Source organism: Sinohyriopsis cumingii, chromosome 8, assembly GCF_028554795.1.
Source record: "Sinohyriopsis cumingii isolate HCF-2022 chromosome 8, ASM2855479v2, whole genome shotgun sequence".
In the NCBI taxonomy this organism is placed as follows: domain Eukaryota; kingdom Metazoa; phylum Mollusca; class Bivalvia; order Unionida; family Unionidae; genus Sinohyriopsis; species Sinohyriopsis cumingii.
In genome coordinates this window covers 106355076-106366558 of record NC_142968.1, presented here as the reverse complement: position 1 = coordinate 106366558, position 11483 = coordinate 106355076, and the positions used below count along the sequence as shown (strand labels likewise).

Genomic DNA, 11483 nt, shown 5'->3' with positions numbered 1-11483 from the left:
AAGAGGATAATGTCAGGACTGGTTGGCCTGGTGTCAGGACAGCGTGATTGGGTGGGACATATGCTATGGCATGTTGCCCCAATGTTAGGCATCACTATGAAATGCCAGACTGCAGACATTGTAGCAATATGACTGACAAATTTGTAAAGCTACATTAAAAATCCAAGTCATACACACACACACATAACCTTATTTGTTATTTTATCATTATATAAGTGTTTTCTCACAATAAATTCTCCCTTCCAGGATTTTCTGTTATAAAGAATCCCTTTTCCTTCTATTATCTTTTCACAGCATAAAATCACGTTTTTTCTTTTCTAAATCGTCCCTTTTACACAATGGACATTTTGGCATAATTCTTAAAATGCATCAATGCATGGCCACCTCACCAGTTAGCCACATGTCGTGCAGATATTTTAATAAGATGACTTGATTTTTTGTTGATTTTATAGAAGCCCAAATATTCCAAGCTAATTTCCAATTCACATCTCTATTCCTTTTTTGAACTTTGAAAACTGTAGTTAACAACAAAGTCTTGACTAATCAGGTCATATATATCTTTATCTTTTGGAATCATCCATTTTGTTTATCCCTATAATAAAAAATAGCATTCAGTAACTTCCTAGGACAATCTATTGCTTTTGTTAAGCTATTTCTATAAATAGAAGGTTTTGTATTTTAACATAAAACCAAACCAGTATATATATATATATATATATATATATATATATATATATATATATATATATATATATATATACCTACTGGTAATGCTTTCCATGCAAACTTTGGTTTTACACTTCAGTTTTTTATTCTATTAATAATATTAGCAATTTGTTCTGAAGTTTAATGAGGGGAGATTGATTCACCCCTCTTTTTTTGCTTTTGTACAGGTATTCTCTTGGTAAGTATTGTAGCTTTCCTTTCCATACAATGAATATTAATTGTTTTGGTTTAGTTTTTCTAGTCGCTCATTTTCAAAATCATTTATCTTTAAAATGTAATTTATATTACCATATACATGTATTTAGATCTTAGTGGTCAGCACTTTTTCCATTGTCTAATGACATTAAATTTCAACTCTGTATATTTCTTTCCACTGTCTCTTATATCTTTTTGTAGTTTCCTATCTTTTGCATTCTTCCCAAAACCTTTCCCAATGCTTTTTACTCTGTTAATCAAGTGAGCAGGTAATGCAGGGTGGTTTCTTCACCAGTTTCCTTATCAGTTAAATCTGGGTTTTATAATGGGTCCCTTAAGGTTCCTAGATCATGATGCTTTATGTTGTTGAATTTGTTTTTATTATGTTCAGTTCTGAGTTAGAGTAGTCAACTGCGTGCTGCAACATCTTTCTCTTCTTTCAAGTTGGGTATCTTAACACACTTTATCATCTCTTTTATATTTTTACAAAGTACTTCAATCACTATTACTTATAATAGCACTGACAGTGGACATTCCTGCCTGACTGATCTAGCAGTCAAAAGTTCACATTAAAGCTCCATTTACCTGTACTTTTGAAGAAATATTCCTGAATAAGATTCCTATCCAATTTATAAATTTGTCTGAAACCAAATTTTTATACAGTCTTTCCTGCATAAATTCCAATCTATCAAATGACTTTTATTGGTCAAAAAGTGTTAATGCCCATTTATTTCCCTTTAATAGATTGTATAGTTAAAATATTATTTTCGATGTCTTTTCCTTTTTTCTCACAGCTCTGTTTCATATTTATTAATATTGCATGCAATTTTCAATCTTCCTGCCAAAATATGGCTTAATATTTTATCTGTATTTAAGAATGAAATCGGCTCCAGCTTAAAGGTATGTTGGTTCCCCCTTTCCCTTATATATTCAAGTTATTAACCCCTCCCTCATGCGCATTTGCACTTGTAATTTTATGTTTTTGTAAAGTAATTCCAATATAGGTAATAGTATTTAACCAAGTTGTATAAAACTAGGAAGTTAATCCATCTAAAACTGTAGCATCTTCAATTTCCTTACCTTTAATTCTCTCTTCACACACGCCTACTATTAATTTGATTAAAATCCCACTCCCTAAATAACATTCACATTGTTTATCTGGTATGCTTTGTGATGTAAATAGCTATCCATAATATATCTATATCTGTTCTAAAATGTCAGCCTTATCCGTGTTAGTAATATCATTTATCCAGAGTTCTTTAAAGTTTTTTCAGCCCCTTTTATTTCCCTCTCCTTTAAAGTCCCCTAAAGACCCTTGTCTAGATCTTCACATTTCCTCACTTTTAATTTAATCTAATTGATTTCTGAATTTTGCATATCTGTCATTTCTACATTTCTATCACATTTAATATGTAATCTGTCTATATCCATTCAAATATTTTTCCTAATTAACTGCTTTTTTCTTCGTACTCTACAATAGGTTTTCATCACTGTCTTAATGGTTTGTTTTGGTCCCTCCCATTGATCTATTACATCATATTGTTCTTCATTTAAAAATGTACCTAAAATATCCTCCATCATTTTCTTATATTCCCCTTCCCCATATATTTGATTAATTTCCAAAATCCATTTCCCCATTTAGTTTCACACTTGGTTTTTATGTATACATCAATTGCTTAATGATCCAAAATTGTATATCCAACTTACTATTCCCAGTCAACAGCATACATTCTATCAATCCTACTTCCTTCATTACCATACCTAAAAGTAAATTTTAATTAAAAATATTATTTATATCATGTTATAAAATATTATTTATATTATAATAATTTATAATATTACAATTCAAAATATTATTTATCCTATGAATATCTAAAAGTATATTTCTAGTTATAAATTTTATATTAGTCTCCCTGAGTAATTTATCCTTATCTGATGGTCCTCTACTTCTGTCCAATTAAAATCCCTACCAAAGTAAGTTCCTTCATAGAATAATTTATAATATTTTCAGTTTGTTCATAGTTCTACCTTAAAAGTTTGGATTTGTATGGTACATGTACATTTATTATAGCCATCCAAATATTTTCAAGTGAAAAATCCTCTGCTTAAAAAATCCCCAGTGTCAAGTTTTCCATATTGGTATTTATTTTTCAGTTTGATTATGCTTGCTACACCTACATGTACATCATATTTTCATTACTTATTACAATGGCATTCAATTGTTCTTCCATATATTTTGTTATGTCCTCTTTTTTGTCATTTATCTCTTGTATATTTATTATATTCTTAAATTTTCCTTCGCAAGATCTACTTTTTCTCCATTTATATTTAGTCATCAATCTGAGGTTCAACCCCTCCCCATGATATTGTTTTAATTGATTATTATTCGAAATACCAAGATATTTCATTTACTAAACCAAAACTCGTATTGACCTAAAGTGTATGCTGTTGGTTTCCCTCTGTCCTGTCATTTCCATGTTCAGTGTCCTTATTGTCATTCTCCTTTGTCTCATCACTTGTAATATTGTTTGTTTCATTCTTTGTATCATCTCAATCAATTTCATTGTCCATTTCTCCATCACTGTCATCATCTATGTCTATTGTCATCTATAACCATTTTGCCATCATCATCACCATTCCCCTTCTCTCAATCATTGTCCTCTAAGTCTTCATTTATAATTTGGTTTCCTTTTCCCCTCATTTTCCATCTTTTTTGTCTGTACATGTCCATGCTCATTGGTCTTTTGTGTGTTCTGTTCTATCTTTGGCAGTTTCAATTGTTGTCTTGTACAGTATTCATATAGTGTAATCCTCTGCCTTGGGATTACTCTTACAAGGGTCTTTTCCTTATAGGAATCAGATTTTTTTTGTCCTGCACTCCCTTATCTGAGGGGTGGGGGTGCTTAATTTTTTCCATTTGACTGGCATGGGAATTAATGTTACCATTTCTTTCATCTGATTCTCCATGTCATCCAGAGTGTTATCTTCTCCCAACTCATCATCTGATGAGCTTTCTTCCAACATTCCTTGGAGCATGTAAACTTTTGTTTTTCTCTAAGAGACTGGGCATTCTACTTTCTAGTGCCCCTTTTCTGATCTTTCTCCTTGCTATCCCAGGTTGGAAAGCCTCCTTCTCCACTTTTCTAAAGTTTTCACTTTCCATCTCAAGGTTGTTTTGATTAGATGTTTAGGAATTTCTTTTTTCATTATCTGGTTAACCTAGCTCTTCTTAATGTAAAGCCTAATATCAAGAATGATTTTAATCTGTTTGTCCTTCAAAAGCAGTTTGGAAATCATTTATGCAAATCATGCAACAGGCACAATGAAATAGAGCAGGATGCGATGTACAGACATGGATAATTTTATATCTCATTTATAGAGCAGGGCATATAAGAAAGTGGTTAGTGTTATTATTGTGGTCACATTCTTTTGATATCATCTGTGGGAGCCCTGAAAATAATGTGTTTTCTTATGTTACAGGATATTTTGAGCATCCAGTGTATGAGACATGAAATTTGATTTGTGGTTTGCATATTTTTGAAGAGTTGGCAATCAGTACTTGATATATACCTGAGAATTCCAAAGCTTCAGTTTGAGACAAGCATTTTCCACCATGTTTCCCTGTCCGGTTATGTTATTGGGGCTGTGTAATGGTAGGAAGTGGGTGGGTTGTGGCTGCAGTAGTTCATGTTGGAGATAAGTTGGTTGTTGCCAGTCTTGCTGGGGGTTACCACCTCCATAATTCTGTGGGAACAAGGAGCACTCTTTTCCTCCTTGTCAGCACAGTCTAGAATGGTTGCTGCTCAAAGCAGCCATCTTGTGTTTGAAGTTCAGGGGGCATGAACTGACCTGTTAAGAATCAAATAACAAACTTTAAAATGTAGTTTTCTTTGTCAAACTACAATTGTGTCTTTATGTGAAATTAGTTGAAGACAGTATTTTGCCAAAAGTCACTTTTTTCCTGGTCAGTCACTCAATCCACCACCAAAATGTGTCAAGATAAAAGTGACATTAAAGTGTATATTTAGGACATTTGAGTGCTATCAGTATCATCATACATGTCTCTGGCTCGGCTGACATGGGTATGCGAGAAAACTTGCCAGTAGCTTCTCGTGGGTCGGTGGTTCTTTCCAGGGTTTTTCAGGGTTCTTCCTCCACCATTCATACTGGCCGCCATGCATAGCCTATTGTGTGCTGAAAACTGGCATTAAACCCCGCAACAACTAATATTAAGAAACTTTTCTCCCCCGCCAAATCTTATTCTTTGGAATCATTTGCAGGAAGTAAGGGAAAAGATGAAATTGTCTTACATATACAGGTAAGGAACAGAATGAAATTGTCTTATATAGACAATAATCCTTTTTATACAAGACAGTTTTTCGAGCAATTGTACCTTTTTATTTCAATGTAAAACTAAATGAAAATCTCTGACTGCCAGCACTACTGGTACTTTGATCTTTGAATAAGATTTAAAGGGAAAATGCAGCCTTCAAACTTGCTGCCATGATATTAATTCTCATCAAATTCTAACTTTTGTACAAAAATGAAAAAGTTATTTTATGTCATATGATTAAAATATGTGCTGAAAATTAATTACCACAGTGATACAAGAGGTTGGATGTTAGAGATGAACTTAATCTGAAATGCTCCTTTTCAATTCTGGTGATGTCCCATCCTGACATCTCTAGTGAAAATAATAGGTACGTGCATGTTTTTATTTGAGGTGGCTTTCTTGTGTATCTGTGTACTTATAAAACTTTTGAATTCTATTTATTAAGCTTGATATTTATTTCAACAAATATGAAAAAGAATTACAAACTGTATTGGTGGTAAATCATTTCTCACTTAATTTTGCACAGTGTCCATGCAGGAATTGCTTTTTGAAGTTGAAATATTGTTTCTGTCTGTGACTAATTTAAAAAAAAATTTTTTTTTAAACATGCAAGTTAATTATTAAATGAGAATATGTTACTGTTATTGATGTTTCTTTCTGTTACCAGTTAGTATAAGTAGCCTACGATCAAATATGTTAAATTGCATGATCAGATATATTAAATCACATGATCAAACATCAAATCAAATGATCTAACATGTTAAACCACATGTCACAACATATTTCATTGACAGAACATGTCGAGTGACATGATTAACTAGTCTCACTCTACATTTTCCACATGAATTACATGAAATTTGGAAATAACTGTTGTAATGATTTTATACCAGTAAATCTGCTTTTTGTCAGTCTCTCACATGAACATTCTAGGATTGGGTCACGTTTGAATGATGTGATTTGTGCTAACAAAGCAATAACTACAAGTGCTTGCTACATGTCACCATTATGATGCCCTGTGTTGGACAAATGTAGATATTAAAGACTGGTTTTTGCTAATTGGGTGGGCCTGATGTGCTCAAATAGAGTCCATGTTATATGTTGGCCAATAGTTTCCCTTGAAACCATCAGGATAAACTATGCTGCAAGTGGTTGCATACAGTTGGGCATAATGGGGATTGTTATTTGCTGACATGGCATATTGGGCAATTAGGATTACCTGCCCTTGCATTGGTCACTTAGGTAAATGTGTACCATGTTTCTCAGATGACGAGCTTCTGCTTTAAGATGCACCCATTGTTCCAAGCCAACACAGGTTATTAGCAGAAGCAGATGATAGACATGGCAGCCAGTATATTTGGTGGAGAAAGTAGGAAGACACCATGAAGAACCATCAACTTGTGTCAAGAATCAAACCCACAACGGGGGAGATGCGAGTGGGATGTAAAGGCAAGTGCCCTAGACAACTTTTGGACTTTCTGACAAGTTTGGAAGTAATTTTACTGGTTTATTTTGATAACACATTAGTTGACAATTATTTAGTTCTACTGTTATCCTTTGAAAATATTAACTCGAACATTAGATTTGTATCATGTAGGCACATTTCAAGTTTTCTTTCAACAGTAACCAGTTTAAGTGTCATCATCAATATGAATCTCACCACTGCTGTCTGCACATCAGCTGCCATGACCATCCTGTATACCATGATTGGACAGATGATCTCCGTGGCATACACTGATACAGCACAGTTGATACTAATTACATTTGGATTGGTATGTCTGTTCATATATCTGTGATATCTGACAGTATGAGGAAATTTCTCAGACATCTTGAGATCCATTTCTCACAGGATAATTGATTTATTATACTTTGACTTGTGGCTTAGTGGTTACAGTGTCCACCTCAGATGCGGGAGGTCGTGGGTTTGATCCCCGGCCGAGTCATACGAAAGGCTTACAAAAATGGTACCAACAGCTACCTCGCTTGATGCTCAGCATTAAGAGGTTAGTGTTAGAACTGGTCAGCCCGGTGTCAGGATATTGTGATTGGGTGGGACATCATGCCACATGTCTGTGGCATGATGCCCCAGTGCTAGACATCACTATAAACTGCCACACTGCAGACATCATAGCGATATGACTGAAAAATTGTTAAAAGCTACATTAAAAATCCAAATCACACACACACAAATCACACACATACATTGCCTTTTTTTAGGTAGTGTTTTGAAATCAAAAGACTTTTTGATTGTAAGATACTCAGTTACATATCTGAATGTATTGATCATTTCAGTTATGATCATGTACGCTAGTCCTGTTGGCCATGGCTAGTAAAATTGACTTGATAAAAAATGAACAATTAAAACAAAGAACCACATAAGAAAGAAATGCAAACTGTTTGGTTTATAAAATCACAAAAAAAGTGTAAAATTAAGTTTTTCTAAAAACTTTAAGATGTATTGAAGGGTATAACTAGCCATGTTGCTAGACATCAAGATGTTTTTACTTTTTATGACCATGCATAATGATCAAGCATATTAATGGGCAGGACTAGATTACATGACTGCTCCACTGGCCTAGTGGTTAGAGCATCCACCTCAGATGTGGGAGGTCATGGGTTCAATCCCTGGCTGAGTCAAACCAAAGAATTACAAAAATGGTACTAACAGCTGCCTCGCTCTCGCTTGGCATTCAGCATTAAGAGATTAGTGTTAGGACTGGCCAGCCTGGGACATGATGCTACATGCATGACATAACTATAAAGTGCCACATTGCAGACATTGTAGCAGTATGACTGAATTTTTTAAAAAGCTACATTAAAAATCCAAATCACATCACATCACATACATGAAATGGGTTCAGCTATTAAATATTGCAAATGGCTGCCCTTACAGGATACCACATGTTTTACATGTTGTGACTGCAAATCACATGCATCTGACTGTGATTAATCTCACGTCAGAATTCAAATTTACCCAGATAAATATCCAAAACCAACTGGTATTTATTGAATTATTTTTATTCTAGGCCCACTTTAAGAATAGAACATCGGATTCCTGTGCCACAATGGAGCAGCAGCTTGAACATAACATGAACTTCAAGGTACTAAATTTTTTTACCACCAAAGTCTCAGGGAACTAGTAGTTTTTTAACCTATACTTAATCTACCTTGGATATTGAACAAACTTGGCAGGCATCATTGCTTCAGTACATATTCTACATGGTCTGCAACTTATTAGTCAGATCTCACTGATGCTCCAGATGTATCACACACACTACTTGTTTGGAATATGTATCTGTATCTTGGTGGTTTTGGATTATACATCTTAGTTGTGTAGATTTAAAGACCATGATAGCACTGAACGTGTGATACAATGATCATGCATGGGTCAGCTGCCTTGGTGTGCACTTGCTGACAATATTTTCATGACAAAAGGGACCTAACTCTGGTAAACTCATTAAATTGCAACCACTGAGTTTAGCCAATCACAGTAAGTTAGCTCCCATTTCCTTGGCATGATACATATAGCCAAAAAAAACAAAAGTGCTGAAAGCGCCAACCAATTCCAACTTTCTTTTTCCTAGAATATCAAACCTTGATAAAACATTTTGTTTTAGTATATGCAAGTAAGAAAACATTTTGGAGAATATTCATTTCTTCCAGCCATTTTTGGATCTCGGATTGTCTTGCAATATTGTGATGCAGAGAATGTTATATTTATTTTTATGATACATGTTAGCTTTAAATAAATTTAAATTTTAAATTAATAAGGTATGAACTTCTGTCAGTTAGAATGTTGTGGAGTGCATCTGGTTTTGAGAAGACAACACTTTAGAAATGTGGTTGATTTGCTTAGGGACAGTTCAGCTTTCCAGGCATTGTGTGCCAGGGAATTTCTTTTATCTTGATACAACTTTTTAACTAATACAATGGATTTAGTTCTTTTTCTCTGTATAAATCAAAGCAAGATTTTTTTAAAGCCATTTTGAGAGTTTTTTTTTTTTTCTCAAAAACAATCCCTAGACCCCATTTAACTACTGGTATATAGTCGGTGAAAAAGGTGATTTGCATTTTGTTATGTTATTCAGGCAGAATGTAAATCTTGATGAAAGCATGGAGGCAATCGGCATGTGCAGTACTGAGAACACCTGGGTTGAGGATATACCTCTATAATACAGGTAATGTATAGTACTAGTAACCTGTATGTTATGGGCAATATGCATGCTATGTTCTCTATCAGTGAAATTTAGAAGGTTATGGTTTGTACACAAATGGTTAAGATTACATTATATGCTCGTATACAAGTGGGATCCAGCTGCAAACTACACAGACCCATATCTGCCTTAGCACAATGCATCATTATATATATATAAATAGGTAGCACAATCTGCTTGATAAAAATGGTACTAACAGTTGCCTCACTTGGCGCTCAGCATTAAGTGGTTAGTGTTAGGACTGGTCAGTCTGGTGTCAGGATAATGTGACTGGGTGGGACATCATGCTACATGTCTGTGGCATGATGCCTCAGTGCTAGACATCACTATAAACTGCCACACTGTGATATGACTGAAAAATTGCTAAAGCTATGTTAATAATCCAAATCACACACACACACACACTGCTTCATAAGCAGATACAAAGTAAGATCATTTGTTTTAATGGCTACATCTTCTTGTTTAATGGCTACATCTTCTGTTTTAATGGCTACATCTTCTGGTTTTGTTTACATCACTCTGACTGTGCCTCATTTAATCATGCTTTCACTATTTCCATTCACTTTAAGTCCAGAAAAAAGTGTAAATTTTTCACATCTCATTACCAAGCCAGTGGCTTAGTGGTTAGATAGTCTGCACTGGATACAGGAGGTCATGTGTCTGAACCCCAGCCAAGTCATACCAATGACTTATAAAAATTGTATTAGCATCTGGCTCAGTGCTAGACATCACTATAAGCTGTCACACTGCAGACATCATAGTCATATGACTGACAAATTGTTAAAGCTACATAAAAAAACTAAATCATACACACACACACATCACCTAAGTACTATAGTAGAGGTTGATGACAGTTAATTTCCAACAAGTAATTTACACAAAGTTTTTGATGCAATGAAAGACGTTTTATTTTCATTTTAGGTTTTAGTTTTATTACATCTGTAAAAAGTCCTTTTGTACATTGAGATTGCTGCTTGAAAATAATTGTAAAGGACTAAATATCATAAATAAATATTAACCACCTCATATGTACATTATACACAACATAAGGACATTTGTAGAGGGGGCAGAAAATGACCCTTATTCAACATAGTCCTTTACATAAACTTTCACATAAATCCAAAAGTTGCTGATTGACAATTTTTGACATTCCTGAACAACTTTCATCTGGATTTAAGGATGACTGACTTTTGTCTATTACCTTATTGATTGATTGAATGATAACTATTAATGACACATCAAAGCAGTGTTAATAACCGACTTTTATCAGAACTAGCAGCATTCTGATGGTAGAAATATTTTCAGCTAGTAAAAATTGGGTGATTTTCAATGCCCATTATTGTATTTCATATTTTGAATACAAAATATATCACTAGCAAGAAACTTTCTTCAATTCACAGGTATAGCAGAACTGAAACCAAACAAATGGTAGCTTGCATGATAAACTTAAATGCATAAAGATTGTGTAAAAAATATCAAAAACATATAAAATAAAATATTTAATGAAAATTATATTAAAGTTCATAAAGTAAACATTTTTAGATGTATTGTTTTCAAAAGGATCATCAGGAATTCTTGGAAAGGGGATTGGCAAGGAATCATAGTATTTGCTCTGTTATCCTGTGGGTTCAGTTTGAAATTTCTTCATAAGCAGTTTTAGAAAGGTTCAGTCAAAACCATTGCACTCTCTAATTTATTTCAGTGTCATTGGTACAACAGGTGGGCAAACACTCTGATCCTAACTTTGGCTAATACATTTAAAGTACACAATTTAGGCTTACATGGGTGACATGGATAAAGTATTTACGATAATCTTCATTCTTGCCAGTCTTTATAGTCCATCACTCAAGTCCCATTTAACATGGAGTTAGTAAGTAGTCCATCACAGATGTTCAGATTTACAAAGGTTTTGATTTTTGGCTTATCTGTTGACATAATTATAAGAAAGTGCTGATTACTGCCTGTATGTACTCTTACTTTGTGGCTAGGATGTCTCCATAATTCTCCATCTCATTACA

The 11483-nt window shown here is 34.0% G+C and overlaps 1 protein-coding gene across 9 annotated transcripts in view; it reads left to right on the top strand.

Moving 5' to 3' along the window:
* The first annotated feature begins 797 nt into the window (after positions 1 to 797).
* Positions 798 to 11483, top strand: part of LOC149794318 (uncharacterized) — a 37079-nt gene continuing 26393 nt past the window's right edge. For 7 of the 9 annotated variants that reach the window (XR_016422997.1, XR_016422999.1, XR_016422998.1 and 4 more), the window contains exons 1-3: positions 798 to 6700; positions 8278 to 8352; positions 9340 to 9429. The gene's annotated coding sequence lies outside the window, so the exon portion shown is untranslated. The other 2 variants (XR_016422996.1, XR_016423000.1) reach the window with 2 other exon arrangements.